The 8990-nt window shown below is 35.6% G+C and overlaps 1 pseudogene; it reads right to left on the minus strand.

The window, feature by feature from the left end:
• Positions 1-705: 705 nt before the first annotated feature.
• On the minus strand, positions 706-3293 carry LOC132058488 (laccase-17-like; annotated as a pseudogene).
• Between the last annotated feature and the right edge of the window lie 5697 nt (positions 3294-8990).

An 8990-nucleotide genomic window follows, 5' to 3' on the forward strand; every position in this document is an offset into this window, starting at 1 on the left:
TTGGACAAAATCCACTATCAAGAATAAGTAAAAATTTCCCATCCCCGGATAATCCCAATAAATGAGAGATACGGTTTCACAATCATGATAAGGAACCTAAGCATCAAGTTGAATATCACACATATGGCGACAAACCAATAGATCACACAACAATACCAACCTAGGTAATCCATCCCAACTTCATATCCGACGGCGTAACATGCTTTCTCCAACACTCACTAACTCTATATATGCTTCGCTAACCGAAGTCTAACCATAAGGTAAGTCGTAACCTACCTGGTAGCCAAGCGGGAGTCACGAACAATCACACTTTCGCCTTGCCTTTTCGGAGAGCCTCCAAGTACTCAAAGTCTATCCATAATCGAATTCTAATTTAGAAATAAGGATGAACAATACCTATATTGTTATACTATCCTTCGAATCAAAATCAATTATGGAAAAGGGGGAAAAAGGGTCCACAAGGGTAAAACGGGTATTTCAAAGGTGAAATTGGTAACCCAACGTTCTAGAAGTTCAATGCCACAATTCAATTGCTAGATTAACTCAAGAATAGGTCAATTTCATCATTCAAGTCAAAACCCCCAATATGGGTATAAACCTTAACTTTCAATCTTTCAATTCATCAACAATAATAGAAGATTCAAGCTTATTAGTTACTAAATTATCAAATTCCATACTTAGATTAGTCAAATCTACCAACAAATCTCATTTAGAAGGACTTAAACTCAAATACTGAAATAGACATCAAAATCCATCTTCCTTCTTAAGTTCTATAGAACAATGAATTCTAAGTTAGGGAACTTACACATAAGAGAAATCAGCCAAGAACTCCTTTAAATCGCCTCAAAGATGCTTAGGAATAATAACTGAAGTGATAGGAAATGAAGGGTTTTAACTAGGCAATTAAACAGGATTCTGGTCACGTCACCCGCTGCAGAGCGTCCTGGTCAGCTACAGTGGGCCCGCTCCAGCGACCCATGCTCGCTACCACGACTCCACCACAGCAGATTCTTGTCCGCTGTGGCGACTCACCACAAAACTCCACACACTCGCCATAGTGGACGAGGAACGCTATAGCGCAACTGGTGCCATTACGCGGACAACAGACACCAGAAAACTTCTTATTTTTCACTATCTCAATCCCGAAATCCGACAATCACCCGAGACCTCCCAGATAAAAACCATACATCCAACCATAGATAAAAACATTCTACGGACTCACTCGTGGTCTCGGAATTCCCAATGGAAGTGTATTTGACCAGATCAACACCCAATGGCCAAAGATCAACTTTCCAACCAATAAACCAAAACGCTCCCGAGTGCCTCAAAAACCGAACTGAACATCCCACTAAGTCATAATCGACCATCCGGACCTCTCGGAATCGACGAATTTTTGAAGAATGTCCGTTTACCCAAAAGTCAACTATTGGTCAAACGTTTTCACTTTAAGGCTCTATTTCACAAAAGACATCATAAATCTAGCTCGATCACCACGGGAACTGTATCACCCATCCCCGTGGTCAAAATCTTACTAATAGGGCTCGGGAAAAGGTCAACGAGGGTAAATGGATCAAAAGTGCTATAACGACCAAACGGGTCATTACACTAAACTTCTGATTTTCTTGACAAAACTTGTAGCAAAAGTGGTGTCATTGAATATAGGGAGTTTTGGTTTTAACAAAGGAAATTTATTGCTATTCTTGGTGTTAGTAGAGGATTGATGATATTATAAGATTCTAGTGGTGGTGGAACTGTCAAAGGAAGCAGGACCAGTGGCGTAAGGCCGGGCCGCCATGAGGAAGGTGGCATTAGGGTAAAATGCTTGGCTTTCAAAAGGATATTTGTGGTTTTTCCTGGTCTTAAAAGAATTGTGTTGGTTTTGAATGGTTTCACATAAACAACATCAACTTCTACAACAGTAAGGTTGTGATTTGCTATGCTGAAGAAAAGTTCATCATTTAGTGCAGCATTGACTACTCTCAGTAGATATGTTTTCCCTGGTTTCACCTTCAATTTGAATGTATCTGCAACACATATGAAAGTAAGTTACTATGTTTACATGAAAATATGTGACCAAATCTTAATTATGCAAAGGATAAGAGGATAAATACTGGAGTAGCATATACTCCTTTCTTATTGATTTTTGCAAGAGTTTATGTTCAAAGAGCTTACGGTGTAAAAGACACTTATACAATCAGATCGATCATTTATAAGATCATTATAGGTAAGTCTCTATGATATACAAGGAAATGATTCAGTTCCAGAGCTAAAGAGAATCAGCATTTTGATAAAAATAATAAGCGACCTACTATAATAAGTTAAATTGCACTATCAGTACATAAAACTTAAATCACTTTTGAAATATTTACCTTTAGCAGAGCAATTGTAGAGAAGTCCAGGAAGACCATTGAATGGTATAAGCATCAGAATTATTTGGAACTCCTCCTGTTTGAAGGGCTTGATTGATTAGTTTCTCTGTATCTGCCTTCCACCATTCACCTACAATCCAAATACATTAAGTATAGTGGTTGATTAAAAGTTAATGTTTGACAATAAACTAATGCAATGAGTAACATAATTACTTAAAGATTAATTAAGTTGAATGTATACCAAAGAGAATGGGGACTTCCTTGAAGGATTGTGGAAAAGGGTAAGCAACAACTTTCTATGGAAGAAAAACAATGGGTCCATAGAGTCTTACTCTCAGCCAAGAGATGTGAGCATGCCAAAATAAAGTGTCTCTTTGACCAATGCTAGTGAAATTATACACATAACTCTGCCCTGTCTGAATTGGACATTGTACAATATAAGCAGGCCCATCAGCCCATCCATTTCTTAGTTGTCTCACTCCATGCCTACAGTCATGTTGTAGAAATCTTTTAGATTAGAGATTTGATAACTTAAATGATAACTATAGGCAACCATCGATATATCTATTAAAGTGAGACTAGTAATCTAGAAAATAAGTCAGGTTACCTACTACGACAAGTTAATAGACACTGATAGTAGAACTTCTTCACACCATCAGTATATATAAGTTAATCCTTTGAAAACTTCTCTTGGTAACTCATTTTTTTCAAACGTAATAGCATGGAACACGATTAGCTTTCAATAGTAAAAGTTGTTACATACCAATGAACGGCGACATTGTATTGAACATGGTTAACAAACTTAATAACAAGCCTGTCTCCTTCTCTTGCAATAATTCTAGGCCCTGGAAACTGGCCATTCACTGTTACCATGCTCTTTCTTTGACACAATCTCGTCACATTTTGCATTTGAATCTGCAATCACATGAATATATATATATATATATATATATATATATATATATATATATATATGAACAAAAGCATTGTCATGAAAAATTGCTAATGCACTATGAAAGCATTTAGAAACCTTCCCTGTAATTGCACGGATCTTGAATGCAGATTTAAATAGGATGATCCCATCTTCAAGAAACCAAAAAGAGAGTGCACTTGTCTTCATGTACCAGTCACTTTAGTCTTCTTGATAATCGGTATTTCCCGTAAGAATAGAGTGCGAGATATCCTTAAGATTGTTGGAAATCTTACGGAAAATATTCGATCACGAACATTGTAGGGAATTCTTGAACAATCTCATAGCTTGAGGCATGTCAGTTAGGACACTGTCCTTAAGAATATTTCACCCAGTATGGGTGTATCCCCAAGATTCAACAAGCTCTTCTAGTACAAAACTAGGAGCCAGAATCTAACAAAGATTTAATTAGTATTATAAAACCCAGCAATTTGGAATATAGGAAGAAGATATTGTATGTATCCTTCAACTATTCACCACCCCCAAAAGGAAATAGTGAAATTTATATAGTTGAAGAACCTGGGAAATAGCTGAACAAAACTTGCAACGGTAAAGGTGTTTATTAGAAACAAAAAGGCTAAGATTTCAAGGGCAGTATAGATGGTCAGAGGATTAAAAGATAATAAAGACATTGAATTCCATTCAATCTGTCCGTTACGAATTGCTCCATATTTGGATAAACATACTTCTCAAATAATCTGACCCTATTAGCAAAATATTCAATAATCAATACCAAAACATGATATGAATAGTATGAATGTAGACATATTTAGACACTTCTTTTTGAGATATCACACTTATTTTTCCAACATTTATGAGGGAGATATAGGTTAAATCTTAGTTGCGACATTTTTGAATATTTTTTGAACTCCTTCGTTAGAATTCTTGGTTCCACCAGTAAAGAAGGAAGAAAGACAATTCATCAAATAAGATGTCGTCGCTTTTTCAAACGTTATTGCTGCATACGTTAGTACCCTATAACGACATTTTGCAATCTTGATTTAGATAAGAAGACGCAAAATGGAAATCATGCACGCATTGCATAGATATGGTGATGAATATCCCTACAAGCCGCGGCGCAGCCAAGATATTAAATAAGAGGAATTAAATGCCATGGAGATTCAACAATTTGTATATATGCAAAAATGTTCATTTTTTCCTATTTACACAGTATTTTTTTTAGACGAAGTGAACCCCTCTGTCTCCGCTCCCGCACCTGCCCCTGCCCACAAGAAATAAAACTCAAATGGGTGAATAAAAGTTTAGTTAAAATAAAGGAAAAGAAAGGTTTCATTTATACAAATATTGATGATTAATATTATAGTGATGCATAAAGAAATTAATTTATCAATATCAACGTCATATATTACAGCTGCAATCTGTATATAATCGGGTGTAATTAAGTGGAAATTGGAATACTCATATCAACGTAAAGTGAAGAAAATATATAATTGGTTGGTGAACCAGAAATTTGGCAAATTTTAAGTTGCTCAGTTGCAGTCATTCTCCAACCTGTAATACTTATTAATCAACACAGTAGATTTTAACATCATCTTCTGTTAGTTGCTGTCGGTTGTTCTTTTTTTTCAATTTTTGTGTACCTAATAACAGCTTTGAGATGTTTATGGATATGTAAATAATTAGTACTTTGTTTTAAATTATCTGCAAAATTGTAAAATTACCAACTAGAATCAACTCACTGAGGCAATAACATCCCTATATGGATATTATTTAACTCTAAGCTTTATTTAATTAACTACTCAACGAGAAAATATGTTCGAAATTCTTCAACTAACGGTACTAGAATTATAGACTTTATCTATGATAACTGAAGCTATTACAGCTGAAAGTGAAGGAATCCGTCACATTCAATGTAGTTACAGGTTTTAGGAATTGCAGAGAAAATTTAAGGAGGAAAAAAGGGGAAATTTTAACATATGAACAGCCATATATAAAATATTACGCCATGTAGTCATGTTTTCAATTTAAACAATATTATACAACATTATACCTGGGGAAAACACTATGTATACATAATGTATCAAACTTGGATAAAAGTGTATAATAGTGTATAAAAGGTGTTTATACACAAATGTGGACTAAACCGGGAAACAAACTCAAATATGGGCTACATGGCGTACATATTTTCTCCCAGTAGACATAGAGCGTAATTTTCCCAAAAAAGGGATAGAGCAGAATTGGATAGTTAAAGGAATGCCCCCTAGTGTTAATTACGCATGTATACTAACTACACTATTAACTACTAATTGCACCATTAACTACATAATCTTAATATTTCAGTACTCCCCGTTAAGCTGGGGAGAGGTAGATATCTAACATTCCTAGCTTGAAAAGAAGGTTTGATGTTTGATAGTCCTCAATTCCTTTGTCAACATGTCAGCAAGCTACATTTTTATTGAGATGTACTAAGGTTCTATCAGTCGATTCTTAGTTTTCTCCCTTACAAAATGGAAATTTATATGTATTTGCTTTGTCCTTTAATGAAATTTTAAGTTATCTGCTATCTGTATTGCTGCCTTGCTGTCAATGCAGCTTCACTGGTGTCTCAATCTGCACATCTAATTATTGTAACAAGTGATTTCTGCACTTGCTACTGCCAAGTATCTATACTCAGTCTCTTTTGAGCTTATACTAATCTTCTTGTGCCAATTCGAATTGTAATCGCTTAATCACTAGGATACGTTGTCAAGGAGTGACAATCAGTGGTTCAAATTAATAAAAAAGAAAAAATCTACCATCCTGGGGAAAACTTTTCTTTTATAAATTTGCACACAGTTCTCATGTGCTTTAAAGGAAATAAATGTCAATTACTTTGAATACAAGAAATATAAAGATGATACGAAAGGAAAGTGATCATTCTCATTACTGATTCCAAATTCTCAGAGTTTCAAATTTACAAAAGGTCTCGACTCTGTCTCAAACGTAATCAAATAAAAAGAACGTACAAGAATTGATAAAACAAGAAGAAATACAAAAGATAATGTTACACCCCGTAATTTTGTACGTTGAGATTCATAAGTGTTGATTGTTTTAAGTATGGATACTGGAGTTACCTTCAAGAATATATGGGATTATATGCGTCAATCTTATGGCTATGAGGGTTTAAGTTTATATAATAAGCTATGGAAGGATTGCAGGGCAAGTGAATCAAGGAAATTAAATTTGTTGGAACTTTGAAGAAAATATGAGGGGCAATTTTGGCCCAACTTGGAGGAAGAATATCTTTTAGTGTATGAGGAGTTTTGAAGCAAAGCAAAACCTAATTTGAAGTTCATGAAGTCTAGTTTCCAATGCAACAAACCGCTCGTCGATACGACGTCGGAGTAGAGAATTATGGACGTTACAAGTTAGGCGGGCAGAGCAGGGGACTGCACTGCGCGGACGCACAGTGTCGCGCGCTGCTACAGTGCTACAGTGCCACCGACTTCAACCCACTATATAAGGGTTAAAACCCCCATTTTTCTCCATAATAATTTCCCACAACACTCAGCAACATAAGGGAGCATACATACAACATAAAAGTGAGGATTTTGAGTAATTTCAAGTGACGGAGTATTAATCGAGGTCCGAGTAACGCGTAGTCACGATTATAGTTTTGTCTTGCGTTGGAATTGGCTTGGGTTCAAAGTAAATATTGAAGATATTGCTGCTCTAGCAAGAATAAGGTATGAATCTCTCCTTATTAATATTGATTTCGAGCTTTTTATTTACGGAGATAAAGTTATTAAATAGTCGTATAATAAGTTGGTTAGGCCGAGAAACTTGGAAAACATCGTGTGGGATGTTTTATGGAGCCTATTGGTGTTGATAATGTTGTTGTGATGTTGGTATTGTTGTTGTTGTTGTTGGTTATTGGATTGTGATTTCGGGCTAGGCATATAAACGGGGAGATCTTTGCCGAATTTCGTGATTCTAAATGAATTTAAATTGAAGGCTTAAGATAAGCATGTGACAATGAGCCTAACAATAGTATGAATGGTTTACATGTAGATTTATGAGCTTGGAAGGATAAACGTTGAGTAGTTAAGGAGACCAAAAGGTATGTTAAGGTTATTCCTCTTTCTTTTAAAGGCATGATTATTTTCCTATGAACGCATACACAACTTCCATAATACCTTATTTCCGAAAATACTAGTAGTTCATGGTTCTCAAAATCCTTATGATGCTAAAGATGAATGTTTTCTATAAGGGCCATGATGAGGATTATGATGATCCCATTTTTGGAGATTCCAAAGTTATGGTTTTAATGTCATTATGAGATTACTGAGCTGGTTTCAAGATCTTTTATTATATTTGTTGATGTTGATCTCATCTTATGATTTTGTTCAAAAGGCATGATTCCTATGTTATGATTCCATATATGTTTCCATAACCTTCTTACTTCCAAAAGTTAGAAGTTCATGATTCTTAAAAGCTTCTTATGATACTAAAGATGAGACGTTTTCTATGATGAACATGATGATGATGATGATCTTAATTCTAGAAATTCCAAAGCTTATGATTTTAATGCTATTATGAGATTATTGAGCTTATTTCATGATTATCTCGATTTTATTCATTGTTGTTGATCTTAGCTTATAATAATTGTTCCTTCAAGGTGAGATATAGCGATGATGATTGCTCCATAATATAAATCGGAGGTTACCGACCTTACGTCACTCCAATAGAGTCGCGACTTTTATTTGGCTCTCATGCATGCTTTATATATATATATATATATATATATATATATATATATATATATATATATATATATATATATATATCTATATATTTTTCTCACACCGAGCCGTGCTATAGTCGGCCGGGTACGATACCTATTGTGCAACCACTGATCAGTTGGTATTACACACCGAGTCCCGAAAGGGCCGGGTACGCTACACACCGAGTCCCGAAAGGGCCGGGTACGTTACACACCGAGTCCTGAAAAGGCCAGGTACGTTATGATGATGATATTAAGGCTAAGAATGCATAACACCTGCCTTATGAGGCATCCAGATGTACAGGTTATCTCTCTTATTCCATGTTACCTTTCATATCTATATTATGCTGTTATTCATGCCTTACATACTCAGTACATTATTCGTATTGACGTCCCTTCTTGTGGACGTTGCGCTCATGCCCGTAGGTAGGCAGGGAGACGGATCAGACCCGTAGGTGTTCTATCAACGGATTCTCAGGAGCACTCCACTTACTTCGGAGCTGCAGTCTATTTGGTATTGGTCCTTATGATCATATGTATTCTATGTAGAGGCTCGTAGACGTGTGTGTACAGTTAGACATTTTATAGCTCCATCGGTTCATATTATTGTATAATATATTGGTAGCCTTGTCGGCTGGTGATGACGAGCATAATTGTTGATGATTATATAGAGATGCACCGTTATGTTATGATATATGTCTATACAGGTTATGACAACCAAGAGCTACCTTTGGGGTCTACCCAGAAATGATTATGAGATGTATGCTTAGAGGTACTCGATAGGTTAGCTCTGGGTGCCCGTCATGGCTCTCTGGTTGGGTCGTGACAGATAACCACCAGCTAATAAAACCACAAAACATGAACAATTGAAAAAAAAAAAAAAAAAAAAAAAAAAAAAGAGGTACAAAAATTGAATGAAATTAAACTC

The sequence above is a fragment of the Lycium ferocissimum genome, chromosome 5 (genome assembly GCF_029784015.1).
Source record: "Lycium ferocissimum isolate CSIRO_LF1 chromosome 5, AGI_CSIRO_Lferr_CH_V1, whole genome shotgun sequence".
NCBI classification, from domain to species: Eukaryota; Viridiplantae; Streptophyta; class Magnoliopsida; order Solanales; family Solanaceae; genus Lycium; species Lycium ferocissimum.